General features: G+C 31.8%; 1 protein-coding gene across 5 annotated transcripts in view; it reads left to right on the top strand.

Moving 5' to 3' along the window:
* LOC129976652 (clavesin-2-like) overlaps positions 1–18,187 on the top strand; it is a 60,419-nt gene that overhangs the window by 20,889 nt on the left and 21,343 nt on the right. For 2 of the 5 annotated variants that reach the window (XM_056090338.1, XM_056090334.1), the window contains exon 1: positions 9,013–9,286. The exons of the other annotated variants lie outside the window; for them this stretch is intronic. The gene's annotated coding sequence lies outside the window, so the exon portion shown is untranslated. Of the gene's footprint in view, positions 1–9,012; positions 9,287–18,187 lie in introns of those variants that run through there. 5 annotated transcript variants of the gene reach the window in all.

Raw genomic sequence — 18,187 nt, 5'->3', positions numbered from 1 at the left:
CACGTAAATTATGATGACGATGCGTGGCCGCATTACCACGGAAAAAGGGTGCAGTAGCTTCTGAGGATAAAGACCCCTGAGCACCCGAGGGCAGAAGTCTGACTTCGAGCTCATATGAAGATGATACTCACACATTCGCTTGCACCACCCCTTTTCACAGGGGGTCTCTTTCACACACCTCACAGATAGCACACATGCGGGGGAACAACCATACTCAAACCAGGACTCGAACTTGGGACTCCCAGATCAAGGGGAAGATGCGCTACCCAGAGGCCAGGACACCGGCCACTTAAGTTATGATCTATGTATTTAGAAAGTTTGATGAAATTTAAAAAAGTTTTTATTTTCAGTGCATCATGTGAAATTACCTTAGAAATCAATTTGATGAGGTAATACAAAAAAAATGTGAATAATATAAAATATTAATGCTCAATAATGGAAATAAATACTCAAAATGAAAATAAATGAGAGAAAAGTTTAGAAATCTTTCAAACAAATAGCAATTAGCTTTCTTGGAAACGACGGAGACCCAAACTACATATATACTGCAGAAATGAAATCAGTGTATTTCAAAATGAAAGAGTGTTAAGTTTTAGGGAACCAATTTTATCTTTGCTCTTGAACTATTATTCTGAAACTTTAAGTTCAATTAGCAAGGCAGAAGGTGAGATATTTTACCGAGACGTAAAAGGATTCAAAAATGATATCAGAAATGCGTAATATATATTCAAATTCTGTCTATTGCTTCTGTCTATGTTCAAAAAGTTCATTCGAAAAAGAACGGAAAATAAGTTTAAAAAAAAATTCGTTACCATAAAGAACTTCAGTCTTTTTCAAAAACTTATCGAAATTCCTACAGAGCTCGGATATAAATGGGAAATATATATTTAAAAATTATTTTTAAATAAAAAGTAAAAATAAAAATGTGAATTTATGTTGATTCATATCATTTCCCCCTAAATATGAAATCGTTTTTCGAAAAAAAAATTGCTCACATCATAAAAAAAAAAAGAAACGGATTACATTACTGGATTCCAAGAAAAATTATATAAAAAGGTACTAATAAAAATTGAATCAATTTTCGTAAGTTTTTTATATATTTATGCCATTATTTTGTGAAATTAAATTATTCATATTTTTATTATCTTGAATACTTAAATTATCTGTTGCATTATTTTTTGTGTGCTTAAACTGCCATACTGTAATTAATTATTGAATAGATATAATTTTACTTATTTAAGACATAGGTATAATTATTCGTTTGCATGCTTAAAAATATATATATAATTATTATCATTTGTATTATTTAAATATTTATTTATCTATTATCAATTGCATATTTATTTTATATCCCCTTCAGACCTGGTATTCGGTATAAAGGAAATCAGATATGAACCTCTGCTGTTTATTTAATAATAGATGAAATTACGTGCTATTTTTTTTAGTTGATTCTCTACTTTTCTATTATTATTATATTTGTAAGCAGTTTTTGTTTCCTGACTGGAAATCGATTTATTTATTTACTTTTTTCAATCATGAATTATGTTCATAAAAATGAGTTTTAAAGGTTTTCTTTAAGTATTTAATTTTTTATTTGCCTTTTTAAAATGCTTGTGAGGGGATTTATTACTGTTTGATGAATACTATAAAGTGAATCTTGAGCAGAGTCTCGTCGTTTTTTAGTAAATATATTTAAATCAAAATATATGTCCACTATATCACCCATTCCGACTTTATGCGTGTTTCGAGCTCTGTAATGACCAAAGGTTTCGAGTGGAATTTTTAAAAAATTCTACTTAAATCTTTTTTAACTTAAAATGATAAATTCTGTGGATGTAAAATGCCATAATGGCATTTATATCTTTTTAAAGTTTTTGAGAACAACCTTGTGTTTTAGACCTTTCAAATCCATATGGTCAAGTTTTGATTTATCAAATTCTTGAAAACATGACATTTCTGATTTGAAAAAAAGAGGTAAAACTAATATCATATATCTGAAATGCAAAGTGAGCTTGCATTTAGAAAGATTCAAAAATTATTCCATGAATTTTCATAAAAAAACTGTACAATGTACTTTAAATACTCCCTTCGAGGTTATTTTTTTTTATTTCTTTTCTTGACATTTAAATAAATTTTTCGCTTTATATTATTGTTTTTGTCTAGCTTTCCAAATTTATTAAAGAGGGTCTTACAGTGCTCATTAAATAAAAAAAAACATTCTAATAGTTACAAATAATACATTTTAATTTTACAAATAAGAATAAAAAATATTCAATTTGAATTTTTTTGATGCGTAGTATTTAAAAAATTATTAAGTTTAAAATAAACAATATTTATCAAAGCAACGGACCATTGAAATTTATATTTCCTAGATTTATATACTTCATAGTAATGTATAGAACAAATAAGCTTTCTATTTTAAAATTTTCTATTGTAAATATTCTAAAATGTTTTATTTTCATTAATTTATTTTACTTTAAATTAAACTTAAAACTAGCTTGTTAAAAGATAAAATTTTATTAACCCTTTGACTACCAACGGGACATATACATCCCACTAACTTTTTAAAATTAGCTTAAATAGTTCTAAGTAAAGGTAGTTTTTTTGGTTGGAGGGGAGGGTGTATTTGGCGATCATGTCCTAGCCACGAGGATGTAAAAACATTTGATAAAAAATCGAATAGATTTGTCTAATGCAAAAGCTATTATCTTCATTTTCTACGCGAATGCAGAGAAAAAGATTTTAAAAAATTGGTAGTCAAAGGGTTAAATGCAAAATATTTGACAAAATGACAATTTTTTTATATTCTCATAATTAGAGGCGGCGGCAGAGATTTGCCGACTAGGGGGCAAGCGCAATTTCTCTTATTTGGCTTCAAAATACATAATAGTTAATTCTACATTAATTAATTACATTGATTTTATTAATTTTATATTTGATTAACAAAAAAATTAAGTATTATTATTTTAAATTATATATATATATATATATATATATATATATATATATATATATATATATATATATATATATATATATATATATATATATATATATATATATATATATATATATATATATATATAATTAATTTAAATATCTTAATGATCTTAATTTTTTTCCCCCTGAAAATTAAAAGATTGCCAATATTTGAGTCTATTTTCTTATGAGACTCTTAAGATTTACTTTCTCTGAGATCTAATTTATTCCATTCTAAATTTTGTTTATAGATAGAAATACAAATTGTGCCAGAATGACATGTCACGATTAATGAACTAATGATGCATGCTCTTGTCATTTTATATCAGAAGCAATATGAAATGATTATTGAAATTAAATTCAAAAAGGTTTATAAAAGAAACTTTTTTAGAAATCCAGAATAATAATAATAATAATAATAAAAATCGATGTTTTCGCATAAATTTGATTTTTTTTTTAACGCAGTCCCCTACTTAAAAATTTTTTTAAATAAGGAATGGAACAACGAGCAGGAATTCAGATACATTTCGAATCCATACGATGTATTTCGAATTAGTGTGTGTGCTGAACAAAAATTTTCTCTAATTCGGACATGAACAATTTAGAATGCGGAAAAGCTACAATGATGTTGTTTCTTATGAAGGCTGGAAAAAATGTTTTGCAAATGTATGAATGAAATATTTTATATAAGAAATGAAAAAGGTACTTGTGAAAAATTGACTACTTAAACATTAGATTCTTCATCTATTTATTCTTCAGTGTATATTTAGGCTTAACAAACCAATGCATTTTATTAGGAAACAATTATATCTTGAATAGAACGTCCCCATCTTCATTTTTAGTCATGCGTTCTTATGGCTAAGTACTCCCCCCCCCCCGAAGTTTGCAAGTGAACCCATAAGCCTCTCAAAAAGTTAGTTTTATCCCCTCAGTTACATGTGTTGATTTTTCTTAATCCCTTCATATTCAATGACAAGTCTGGCTCGCGCATAGAATTGCTAAATTTGTAATTTTAAATCAGCAATTAAATGAAAGTATTATGTAATTTAAAATGCACAAATCACTTGAAAATCCAGCATTACCTCAAATACCTTTATATTATTCTAGGGATTGAAATAATAATAATTGTCCCAAAAACGATGTGCCATTTAATTAAGATGTTAAGTAAATTCGTATATCAAGGGGTTAATATGTTATATATAAATATTCTATGAATATGTTGCGGCATAAATCGTAAATATTTTATTTAAAAGTAGCTAACGATTATTTTAATAATTATAAATTTTATTTTGTAAATAGTTGTAAAATTCAGATTGGCAACAGTGATACTTTTGGAACTTGTTATTTAAAAACGATGCTAGAATGTTGAATGAAAATAAGTTGATGTAAATTTGATAATATTATCTATATGTAATATTTAGTTTTATAGTACGTTTGTCTGCATTTTATTTTTGTTGATGCACGAACACAACATTGGTGACCCGATGACGAAAATACGCAAACTTCATACAACTGTTGTGGCGCCCTCTACCAGAAATAAATAAATAAAAAAAATGAAGCTGATAAATAGTCAGCCAATAAAAAATGCAGCTGATAAATAATCAGCCAATAAATAAATAAAGCTGATAAATAATCAGCCAATAAAAAAAAAAAAATGGATAAGGCGCAACAGCCAATATATCACCACTAATAACAGCAAAAACAGGACAAAAAATCGTTCGTCTCACCTCCGACTAACTGAAGGGGGAGTAATGTGGTGACGCTTTATAAGCCAGATAACAGCTACGAAACGTGAGAAATTTCTTTTGTCTTGTGGTCATGTTACTCGGCTACGAACCCAAAGGTTGCGAGTTCGGTCCTCGCTTATCGCCAACAGCAACAAATGACTATTTTAATCATCTTTTTATCAAGACATCCTTATCCAAAGTCTATTAAAAATTTAGAAGAGCCTGTAATTATATAGTCTTAGTTACAAAAACAAAAAATTGAAAAAAAAATTTAAAGATACACTCCCCAATTACATAGTTATAATACTGAATGCAAAATCTGAAGAATTTAGGTAGCAATTTATTTAACAAATTTAATGCACAATTGAATAATTTTTTTTTAGTAATAGCTAAAAAGCTATCATAACACATAGATTTATTTTTGTCGTCAATTGCGGTCTGTTTTATTTCTTTAGTGTAATAATTGCAGCCTGATAAATTAGACTGCATTAAACAGATATTTTACTGTTAAATTAACTTAAGCAATTTAGTTATTCCAGGAATTTATATTGAATTCACATAATCTGGCTACAGTTAAGTAACTGTTCTTAACATCCATATGCACAAGAGTGTCGAAAGAAAAGAGTGCTTTATTAAATTTAATTTAACCATTAACTAGATTTTTGTCAGACAATTCTCATAGTGAAATAGATTTTTAAAAAAATCACTAGTTCGTTACCGAGAAAGTAACAATTAGATGAAAAAGATGGCGATTTATTTTAAAACTTGAATTTAAATGATGAGTCAGGAAAACCAACTCTATCGCCGTATTCATGTGTAATATAAAAACTTCCATTTCCCTTATAATTCCATTGGTAGGTAATCGGACTACTCGATGAAAACAATTTTTTTTTCTCCATAACCTATGATAACATCTTAGCCGAAAGATAAAATTTAGTAGAAAAAAAAGCGATAACTTATTCACTTGCCAGTTTATTGATTATTCTACTAAATATAGTACAAATTATAAATTGAATGAACGGATCAGATGACTGATAATTTGCGGACAACATTGTCGACATCCCTTGCATTGAATTCTTAGTCGACCGATTAAAAATGTTTGGTAAAATGTGATACATTGTCGCCTTGTCGGTTATATTGCCAAAAGTAGTGCAAATTAAAGGTTTGATGAACGACATTTGAATCAGGTGTCTGAAAATCTGTGGATATAGTGCTCAACACTCACCGCATTCCATTCATAGTCGACAGGCCAAAAATTGTCAGCGGAATGTAAATATCTTTTCCACTTTGTCGGACAAATTATAAGCTCGTTGAACAACATTTTAATTAAATATTTGAAATTTTGCAGACTTACAACTACGGATTGCAATACGGTATACCGGGATACCAAATACCGGTACTTTGAGCTATTTGTACAATTTTGTAATACCGGTATTCACAAGTTTAAATACCGGTTTTTCGGTATTTACTAGAAATTTTTAAAATTGTCTCCGCTGTATGTTCAGGCATCGCCAACATAGCAAAATAGTATTCGTTTTTGTTTTTATGTCTCCCTAACGGGTAAAATTAATTAGCTAATTAATGTTTAATTAATTTCTTAAATCTAAATTAGCAAAACATGGATTATCCCTGAAAGATATTGTATCCATAACGACTGATGAAGCAACAGTTATGAAAAAAGGTGGAAAGTTGATTGGTGCAACTCAGCATTTGTGCTATGTTCATGGAATTGAATTAGGAGTAATAGATAAATTATACCCCCCCCCAAAAAAAAAAAATAAAGAACATAAGAATCTAAATACTGTGGATATAGAAACTTTGGATTCCGACTTTGAAAAGAGTGAGAGTGATATTGACAATGAAGATAATGACAATGTAATTGTTGAAGACGATATTGCTAATGAAGATGAAATATTTACCCATCAAGAATTGCTTCCTATAATTTATAAAGTTCGAAAAATTGTTAAGATATTTAAACGTTCCTCTACAAAAATTGCCATATTACAAAAATATATACCAACTGAAAATAAAACAGAAATCTGCTAATATTAGATTCTAAAACACGTTGGAACAGTTTACTCTATATGATGGAACGATTTTTGAAACTGAGAAATCCAATCCAAAAAGCAATAATCCGACTTAAACCTGTAAATTAATTTTTCAGATAGTGAATTCGACTTAATACCCAGAACTGTATCAGATCTACTTCCAATAAAACTGACTATTGAGGCATTAAGACGGAGAGATTCTAATTTATTAACAGTTAATGCGAAAATAAATTTCATGTCGCAGTCACTGAAAGAACAGCACACATCACTATCTGAAGAATTATATATTACATTGAAAAATCGCACAGAAGAAAGGCATACCGAAATAGAAAATGTCTTATGGTATTTACATAATTATAATGATTTTAACAATGAAAATGAAAAAGAAGAAAAGAAAATAACCAATTCAAATATGATTAAGTTTAGAGTAAATTTTCTTAAAATTTTTTACCCCAAACCTATCCACATTTAGAAGAATTCGGTTCAGTTATCGAAGATTATGATGATACTATTGTCGATAGTGAAAAGGAATTGTCTTTTGAACAAAAATTAGAATTCGCGATAAATAAAAATATTTCAACGAAACAAATACAATACAGAAATCAGCTATATCCAAAACCATCCGACGAGAAATCGATTTATTTGAAGATGAGGGATTTAGAGGTAAATACTTGGAAAAAGTATATCGCGCATTGCTAACAGTACCACCAACTAGTGTTAATGCCGAAAGAGCGTTTTCGACAGCAGGTAATTTTTGCATAAATTACTTTTCAGGCTTAATGACAGTACAATTGATGCATTATGTTTTTTGAGATCACTTTTCAAAAATTTGTAATAGTACCACAGACTGAATAGTGATATTTGCACTTTTTTGTGATTTAAATAAATAAGTTGTTCCTTTACTTTTTTATGATTCTTTATATACTGTTATAATTTATAGGTTACAAATTATTTTTTTTGTGATATTTACACTCTCTATTAAAACTGGCAAATAAAACAAAGAAACAACTGTGTTTTCTTTCTTTTTCTAAAATTTCTACTACCGGTATTAAAACCGGTATCCCGGTATTAAGATCTAAAAAATACCGAATACCGGTATTGAACTTTTGGTCCGATATTGCAATCCCTACTTACATCAACACTCACCGCATTGAGTTCACAGTCGACCTACCAAAAATTGTCCGCAAAATGCGCCTATAACATTGTTGATATCTTATTCCCTTGTTACCTTGTCAGTTGTATTTCCAAAAGTAGTGCAAATTAAAAGTTTCATGAACGATATTTGAATCAGATGCCTGAAAATCTGCGAACTTAAGATCTCCATTGCATTCAGTTCTTAGTCGGTTTATCAAAAATTGTTTGCAAAATACGTCCTCTTATTGACCAGGCACCCTGTCGATTATTTTGCCAAATATAGTCAAACCGCTTTAACCATTACTTGGATATTTGAAAAGTTTACAATACAGGGTGTCTCAAAAAAATGTATACACACTTTAAATAATTGTAAATTTGGGGTTTATTATAATTCGAATAATTTTCAACATGTAAAAGATTCTACAAATATCATTCTATTGTCTTGTTATCGCATGTTCTCAAACTGATGTCAGTTCTGCTCCAGACACTGCTGACAACGCGAAGCGATGGAATAGCACACATGATGGAACAATTCCCTTGGAATATTCGTGCATTCATGTTCAATGGTTGCCCTCAATTGAACAACTGTTGCAGGTTTATGGACATCCTGAACAGTTCCATCAGCTTCAAACTTATCTCTAATTCGAGTGATGGTAACTCGTGTAGGTGGTTCTTTGTTAAACTCCCTCTTAAATTGTCTTTGCACTTCTACTGCATTTTCATACTTCCAGTAGCATTTTAGAATAAATTTCCTTTCTTCAAATTCAAGTCTGTCTGCCATCACTCGGTTCAATGGGTTCAGTTTGTAAAGAAAGAAGAAATAACTTAGTTATCAGCTGCTAAAATGTGTATACATTTATTTGGGACACCCTGTATATTAACTTTAAGGTGGTTTTTAAATAATCATGTTCGGTGATGCGCAACTCTCTACAATCATCCTGAAGTGGTGAAGACTTTTGCCGATAAAACTCGCAATCTCTCGACGACGGGGGGGGGGGGGCAAGAAGCTGCCGACAGGGGGGCAAGAACTCCCCTTGCTCCCCTGCTACCGCCGTCTCTGCTCATAATATTACACCTGTTAAGATGGAATAACCAGTATAGGAACATGAGTTCGAGATCAACCGTCCGACTTGAAGGACGTACATTCGCGAGCTCCGTAAGTAGGCGTCACTTCTTTATGCGTCTGCGACTTCTTTGCTTCATTTTTAACGAGCGCTTCTTCACAAGTGCAAGTGTTCCATAAAATATTACTTGCAAAAGTGCTCTCTACAGTGTGTAGTGCAAGTTTGTTGTTTCCTGAACATTTCCCATTGGATTACTTGTGTCATTCTTTTCATCAATCCCGTGAAATACCTACCTTTGATGATGTGAGGTTAAGAAAAATATAGAATCGCCGGGGTAAGTGGCTCCTAATACTGATGGATAATAGTGTGCTAAATTATGTATATTAATGTATAAAGTTTATACGATTATTGGGCAATTTTTAATATTTTTTAACAATGCTAGTATGCAAATGCCAATGCATAGTCCCTTTTCTACCCTGCAATATTCCCCCCCCATCGTCCTTATTAATTATTATTTTTTTATTATCTTTAATACACACATAGAGGGTGCATTCAAGAGTATTTTGGTATGTGTTATGTTCACTTATGCTTAATAGTTCTACCACAACAATTTTTTTTTCTGAAAGCCTCCTGAGAAAAAACACACCGTATTTTGGGAATTTCCTCTAAGTTCCACTTTCTACAGTTATAACTAAAAAACTATTAACTTTTGAAAAAATCTAAAAGATGAACAAAACTCTGTACGATTACCAATAAAACCATATCCATATCATTACCCTTATGAATTTTGTTAATTTTATACCATTTTTTGAAAAGTTGCTTCTCAGGCAACCATCAGCTAACTTTTTTCCCATTCCCGTCTCCCTCGTATGTAAACAAAGCATTCGCACACTATCATATATACATTGTTAATATATTTCAACTATTATACTATCACCATGTCTTTAATTCATTCTTTTTAATCTTTTAACTTAACTTAATTATGTTCTCTGAGCTTTTTGATATAACTTACATGTAAATGTTTCGCATATTCCCGATGTAATGTACTGTTTTTGCCCCCGATCGCCACATTCTAAAAATGGAGGGCTATCATGTAAACAAAGGAAACCAAGCCTTTCGCTTTAAATCAGGCGTAAATATGCTTCTATCTTAGTCTCGCGTATACATGCATTTTATATATATGAACTTTCGGAAATTAAGTGTTTTACTCTTTTAACTTAGTTGTTCTTAGTACTTAACCCTCTGAATTTCTTTGCTCTTTGAAATGCAGTTCTTTTTAAATTCAAACGGCCGAAAATATAACCCATAGAAGACGAGCATTTCCCTCCCCCTTCTTGCGGTCAAGAGTTCATTTGCAGCGTGGGGAAAGTCACAACCCCCGATAGATCGGGGGTTGTGGGACTTGTCTATCGGGTGTTGGGGGGAGAGTACTCGTATCGTCATACTCCTGTAGTCAAATTACTGCTGAAGAATAAAGGGTTGTATATAAAATTTAATAACACTTTATAGTTTCACCTAAAAATTTTCCAGACGTTCCGGTTTTTTTTTTTTTTTTTTTTTTTTTTTACCTCTGTGTTTGATTATAATTTATTAATTACGAAAAGACGCATTTGATGTTGAAATATAGCAATGAAATAGTATATTTGCATGTTCATTAAAATCATTGCTGCATCAGAAAATTTAATCATTCAGGAGTTCTCTCTCTCTCTCTCTTTTCTCTTTTCCTTTTAAGAGTTATTGATATAAATAACTTATTGTGAGTACTTAAAAATTCTTATATATTTTAATTATGTATTAATTAAATCCCAAAGCAATTGCTTGCATTTATTTATTAGAATATAAAGAGAATATTGTTCTAATGTTGAGAACTTATTAAGATATATGTAGATTCATATCTAAGAAATAACTTCATTAACAATGTAAATTTTCAATATTTACTAAAATTTATTAATTTAAAATGACAGAATAGAAACACAGGGCAAATATTATTTTATGGAAAAAATTATTACTTTTCTAGTTGATATATACCTATTAATATTTTGCAGGTATACTGTCAAAATTATCCAAATTAAAACCTCTCCTTTCCTTTCAAAACGAATCTGCCGACCCACAATAGCTGTTAAATACTAAAATATGCATACTACGAAAAAATGTCCGATTTTATGAATACTGCATTCAAACTCCGAATTTCTAACCAAAGAAAACGTTTGCTAGTATTTTTTTTTAATTATGTTCTTTGATTTAAGCAATGCACAAAATATATAATATCAACGAATTTTCAAACGATTTGCAAAATTCTTTAAGGAAGGAATATTTAATTTGTTATTTTATAATTAAAACTGTTTCAAGAACTGGTACGGGGGAGATTGAGCTTTGAAAAATAATTAATGCTATTTCAAATACAGTTTTCTCAAACAATAAGCATTTTAATTCATTTATTTTTTAAAATTTATTATTTTTACATACTTTCCGATATTTGTAAATTATGGATTGGACCTGAAAGTTGGTCAAATTTCGTAATGGAAATAATTTTATTTAATAAATTTGATATCCATTCAATAATCTGCCTGAGTTATCAATTTTTGGAGACTTCAATACCATCTTCGTTAACAAAATCATTTTCTAACAAAGTAGAAATATTTTCTTGTTGAAAAGAATTTGAAATGTCAAATTCAGCATCTTCCTGACAGTTTTATGACCACATCTGTGAAGATCCTCCGGTCGTTGGACCGCAGCTTTACAAAGACAAAATCGCCCCTCACCGTTTTACGACCCTGCTGAGAAAAGGGGAAGAAAATAAACAGGTGGCATTTCGGCCGCTCGACTGTTCTGTGGATGTCTCAATGTACAGCCGTCTCGGCCGTATTGGGAGTCAGAGGGTCAAGTTTGGTTTTCTTCTCTCCCCTTTTGTTTTCATTGTTATTCTTTGCTTAACTTTCGGATCCGTGAGATGGCGTAGCAGGCAGTAACGTTCCTTTCCCCTACTCCTTATGGGAGCTTCGGTTTAACCCTTTGTGTACTTAATTCTGTTTACCTGAAACATGCCTGTTCAAGCAGGTTGCAGTCTTCCTTTTATATGTTGTAAAGTTTACTCATAGAAATCATTTCGAGGCTGTAAACACATCAATACTCTTGCCTTCTCTTTTGCAATTCCCTTTTCAAATAACAAGCGCGTGACTTTTATTTTATTGTTTTCCCTCTTAATTTTCTCCCTCTCTCTATATTCCCCCCCCCCCGTCATTTTTAAAATCTTTAATCTTAGTTTCTCATACATAATTCCAACATCATTTTAACATTCCATTCTTTACGTTATTTTTAATACTCCGCATTTTATATTCTTTTTTTTTTTCACCATTACAGGTAATATTCCAATGGCATAACCTCGACGCATTCTCAATATATCAAAAATATTTTAAGTCCAGGTTACTTAATCAAAGGGGTTATTTTTATTAACGAATAACATTCTCCTATCATAACCTTTAATATTCTCTTATACACCATTACAAGTAATATTCCATTAGCTCGACCTTGTTACATTTTCAAAATTTTCCTGTACGTCTTAAGTCCGGGTTACCCAACTTAATTTACCGACAGTTTATGTCTGTTTCCTCAAATACCCCTACTTTTCTCCTTCTGACTGGTATCCACCACCAAAAATCGTACCTGCCCATGCATGTCATCCCTACTAAAAGTTTAGATTATTAGCATTTTAAAGTTCTAAAAAAAAAAATTATTTTCGCAAAAAAGTTCAAATTGCGAAACGGAGGCCAGGATATAATTAAAACAAAATCTGGGTGCGGAGCCAACACGTGAGAGAACCGTTCACAAATGTCCGGCGACATGAACGATTTAGCATAAACTCGTTCCTTTTATCTAATTTTTGAATGCTTCAAGGCATTTGTAGGACCCTGCAAAAATTGTAACACCACATCTGAGCTTTCGTGTCTTAAATCCCCCTCTCAAAAAAAAAAAAAAAAGGGAGGGGAATATGTTTTTTTCTTTTTCCCTCCCACTCATTAAAAAAAAAAAAAGAAAAATCCTTGATTATTCAGAACACACAATTGAGAAATCTTCAGCACACTTTTACCAGAGTTGAGGGCCTCTGCCCCGGCTGTTTCTACTCTCTGTAAATGGTTGGTTCCATCATCAGAAAGACTGTTTTACAGCCATCTGTATTGGACGGAGTCCGGGTGTCGCGTCGGAGGTCCCAGAGCGTGGCGACCATTCGGCGACTTGGCGACGAATTTGACGACTTTGACGCCAAAATAGATTATACCCGAAACATCGAGAATTTTCCCGATCCGTCCATTAGGAACCGAGATACGCCTCGAACGTTCCTGATTGGTTAAGAGGCTTCTAGCCCCGCCTCCTGAGACCTATAAAAGGAGGCAGTCTGCAGCTGCAGGAGTAGTCAGTAGTAGTCGGAATCGACGGTGAAGAAGGAGTCTTCCAGAGATTACCAGAGCAGCGACGGAGTCAAGCTAGTGCTGAACTAAGCTGTGCGCTACTGTCTGCTGTAGAGTCTTGTTGTGTGCACGTCTCGGCTGAAGATAATTGTCTTCTCTATGCTGTATATAGTTGTCGTCCTTGTGCTGTCCTGTCTGTCTTCGTGTAAATAAACATCGTTGTTTTTTTTCTACTGCCGCCTGCTGATTGAGCGTTCTCCACACCATATAACTTCCACTATCCAAACGAACCCGGAAATTTCGTAACAATATTGATTTTATTAAAATTCAAGTTGTGATTCAAATTCAATATAAATATGAATGTAAGTAAATTTATATATTTTTAATAAATCTTGGAGACAAACATCATTTTTTAAAAGTGATTTATATCATTTGAAAAGCTTCATGAAGAACATGCTGAAATTCTACGTAAAATGAATTCAACATGCCAACTCGAAACATAGGGGCAAATTTCTATCGTTTCGGAATATTCTAAGCTATTAATTTGATTCTTTCAAACATAACCTTTTTTTGCATTTTAATAATTTTTATATTCTCATAAACAAAATTTACAAAGTGAAAATATCGTAATTATCGAAAAATCCGAAACCAATATTTTTAAGAATTTCTAAATTTCTATCCTCCCTGAGCCCTTAAAATATATTTTTGAAATTGTTGCCACTTTGTCGATCTATGAACATAACAATTCAAAAACGCTTTGGGCTAAACGAATGGAATTTTTCACGTGGCCTTTACATAGAGTTTCCAGAATGCTATCAAATTTTAAACGAAATGCATCCGTAACTAAAAAATGTAAAGAGTAGATAGATAAACTTTAATATCTCGTTTGACGCATCTAAAATGTAAGTCCGTAAAAAAGGTAAAACTAAATCCATCCAGGGTTGATCATCTGTCAGTCTGTAAGTTTACATACTGTTACGAATCTGTGAGGCGGCTTCCCAGCACAGTCGGTTCCATGGGAAGTCCCAGAGCTTGGCGACAAACTTAGCGACCATTTGGCGACGAATTTGGCGACTTTGGAGCCAAAATGGATTATGCTCGAAACATCGAGAATTTTCCCGACCCGTCCAGTTGGAACGGAGATACGCCTCGAACGTTCCTGATTAGTTGAGAGGCTTCTAGCCCCGTCTCCTGAGACCTATAAAAGGAAGCACCCGCAGTTGCCGGGCAGTGGTGAGTCGAGTTGTGAACCGACAGTGAATTGAGTTGCGAACCAGTGGAGTCGAAGAGTTGTCGGAAGCGAAAGAGTAGTCGTCGTCGTGAACCAGATCGGAGAGTTGTAGTCGGAAGCGACAGAGTGAAGAGTAGTCGGAGTCAAGTGAGTGCTGAATTAAGTTGTGCTCTACGGTCTGCATTAGAGTCTGTTGTGTGCTGTTGTCTGCACGTCTCGTCGGCTGAAGATAATTCTGTGCTGTATATAGTTGTCGTCTTTGTGCTGTCCTGTGTGTCTTCGTGTAAATAAACGTCCTTGTTTCATTTTCTACTGCCGCCTGCTGATTGAGTGTTCTCCACACCATATAACTCCCACTATCGAAACGGACCCGGGAAATTTCGTAACAATACATATAAATGCTATAACTCAAAGGATACAGGAATTAAATAAATGAAATTTGATATGTAGCCGTGTGACTGCAATTGTAATTCTGTACAAAACTTTGATTTAAATCTGCAGATAATAGCTGTAGAAGCACAAATTATTGCAAAACTCTTATATGCTGGGCTCTGAAAATAAAAATCTGAGCATTCAAGCTTCGTTCAATATCCCCAGTATTTAAGCTAGAGGGCAGGGTTTTAAGTCATTATTAAGAAATATGTGAGAAAGTTCCATTGATGTTGCACATAGCGATACAAAATTTATTAAAACAGAATTTTAATAGTCGCTTTTGTTAACATGATGATGTTTTTACGCTTAAAAACTACTATGTTTCAAATGAGAGTTCCAAATCTTCAATGTTTTTCTTAAGTATTCGTTTTCAAAGCACTGAGAAAAAATCGAGGATCATTTGGAAAAAGATTTCAATTTTGTTCTGAATGATCGAAACTTTATTATGCACAAGCAGTTTTTTTTTTTTTTTTTTTTTTTTTTGCACTGAGTATATAATCAATTAAATTATTTTTTTATCCTTTATATTCTTCCTCTCTAAGTATTTGATTCGTGAGATCATAACCATTTCCATAAATATGCATTGTCATAAAGGGGAAAATTCTAAAAATGGATATTTTTTTCGTTATTCTGATAAATCTAGAAAGCATTAAAATTTTGAGGTCCAATTATTTGTAGATTTTAATTCTACTTTATATATATTTCTCCTATCAGAAATGACATCAATGGATTTTTATAATCAAACAACTTACACAACAGCAAAAATACTGAAGTAGTTTTAAAGGTATTTTAAACTTGAGAAAATTATTCTGCAGATTTTATCTTTGCCATATTGATATTTTTTTCGGTATATCTCAAAGCTAATTGTTTAACCTTTAAACTTTGAATACAAATGCCGCTAGCCTTATTAAATACGTATCATGTCTTTTTATGATCTGCAAGAAATCTGTTTTGAAATATTCTTAGATAGAGATATAAGAGGTCAAATATTTCGGTTTTATTTGTTTTTTTACTGTACCACGTGTCTGTCTAATTTACTTTTATCTTTTTGGAGATAAAATATTTCACTTGAAACGAAAGATTTCTAACGAGAGTTTTCTGACACCGAAACTCAGATTTCATGACCTTTTAATAGAAATATTTCAAACACAGGTAAGATGTTATTAAACATGTTTTTATGCTATAAATTTTTTAAAAAATGGAAGTCATTATATAATATTTTTTAAAAAAGAAAATCTTTGAATGATATTTATGTTAAATAACTATGAATATTTATTAGAATCATATTCATATATAAAATTACCCTTATTCAGAATAAAAATTTAGTAATTTTTTTAACTTATTAAAAAAAAAATTTAGATTATAAAATGTAGTATTTTGATTGGAAATTAGATAAACTATAGCATACTCTTTAAAAAATTGTATGATCATTTCTTATTAGAGTAATTAATCATACACTGACTCAAAAGTGATTTCAAATCTAAATTATTACATCTCTAAGAAGAGCTCTGAACTTAAATCTCTTTCTTGGGTCGATATCATTTGCTATTGCTTATACTTGAAATACTCATGCTTATGCTTATACTTATATTCATTCGCTTATACTTGAAAAGGTATATTTTTATCATTACCAACCTATTTCCTCTAAATATCCAAAAAAAAAAAAAAAAAAAAAAAAACATATACAAGATGTCCTAAAAAAGTTGAACTATCATGTATTAAAACTTAACTACGAATCATACTTAAACATGTTTTCAATCACAAAGTTTCAATAAATCAAGTTAGTAATTGTATAATAAACAGACTTCTATGGAAGTTGATGGTAAAAAGTTAATTTTGCTTTACCGATTATATATTGTAAAAGTGTAAATAAATAAAATGTATATCTTGCATCGTCGATGTAAAAGCCAAGTTTCACGATTCTATTGTGGTGAAAGCTTATAAGCCAGTTAACAGCTACGCTACACGAGCAATTGCTTTTGTATTGTGGTCATGTTAGTGGGCTGCGAACCACAAGGTCCCAGGTTCTACCCTCGCTCCAAACAAACCGCCACACTATCAATATTCGCTGTGTTGTACTTATTTCTAAATTTATCACAAATAATGGGAAATATTTATTTTATAAACACGAATTTATTTATAAAATAAATTTGTATTTAAAAAAAATCGTATTCAAATGTTTGTTTAGCATTACATCATTCAATCAACACGTCATGAATTTTTAAAAAGACAATAACCGCTTTTTTCTAGCTTGTTCGAGAAATCGAAAGAAGAGCTTAATAAGTCATTTATTTTTAACACCATTATGAAACAAGGTCCATTTTGTATAAGCACAGTTATGTTTTGCGATGATTCTAAGCCGTATTATACTGCTGATTGGTGAATTATAATTTTTCCTGTTTTTTCTTTCTAACAATTTGTGTCAGTACCAGGCATACCCTTTGTGGTAAAGAGTTTATAAGCCAATTAACAGCGTCGCTACACGGGCAATTGCTTTTGTCTTGTGGTCTTGTTACTCGGCTGCGAGCCACAAGGTCCCAGGTTCTATCCTCGCTCATACCAATCCGCTACATTGGTGACCTCGGACGATGAACCTTCAACCTTCGTGCAGCTGTTGTGGCGCCATCTACGCGCAGCAACCCAAAGTCGTCAGATTCATTTGACGCAGCAACACAAAAAGGCAGCAGAAACACAAAGCCGTCAGACTCACTTAGCACAACAGCAGCCACTCACCCACACATGCTCATCATAATGCTTGGAGCTACTCAAATGGGTACAGGCGCATTAGACTCAACAGCTAAATACATCACCACTCGACGGCCATATCGTTCGTCTCACCTCCGACTCACTGGAGGGAGAGTACTGTGGTGAAGAGCTTATAAGCCAATTAACAGCTACACTACACGGACAATTGCTTTTGTCTTGTGGTCTTGTTACTCGGCTGAGAACCACAAGGTCCTAGATTCTATCCTTGCTCATATTAATTCGCTACACCTTCGTTCGATTCCTATTATTTATACTTCGATTTCATTATTCCACTTTTGTTCCACAAAATTTTTTTTGATTTTGCTGCCAGAGATGATTGATTCCAGTCATTTCAGAAATAAATGGAGTCATCCTATCTTACAACCGAAGTTAGTCCATGTTTAAATCACTTGTTATGTCC

This window comes from Argiope bruennichi, chromosome 7 (assembly GCF_947563725.1).
Source record: "Argiope bruennichi chromosome 7, qqArgBrue1.1, whole genome shotgun sequence".
Classification (NCBI taxonomy): domain Eukaryota; kingdom Metazoa; phylum Arthropoda; class Arachnida; order Araneae; family Araneidae; genus Argiope; species Argiope bruennichi.
The sequence above is the reverse complement of the archived record's forward strand: the minus strand, read 5'-3'. Positions and strand labels throughout refer to the sequence as shown.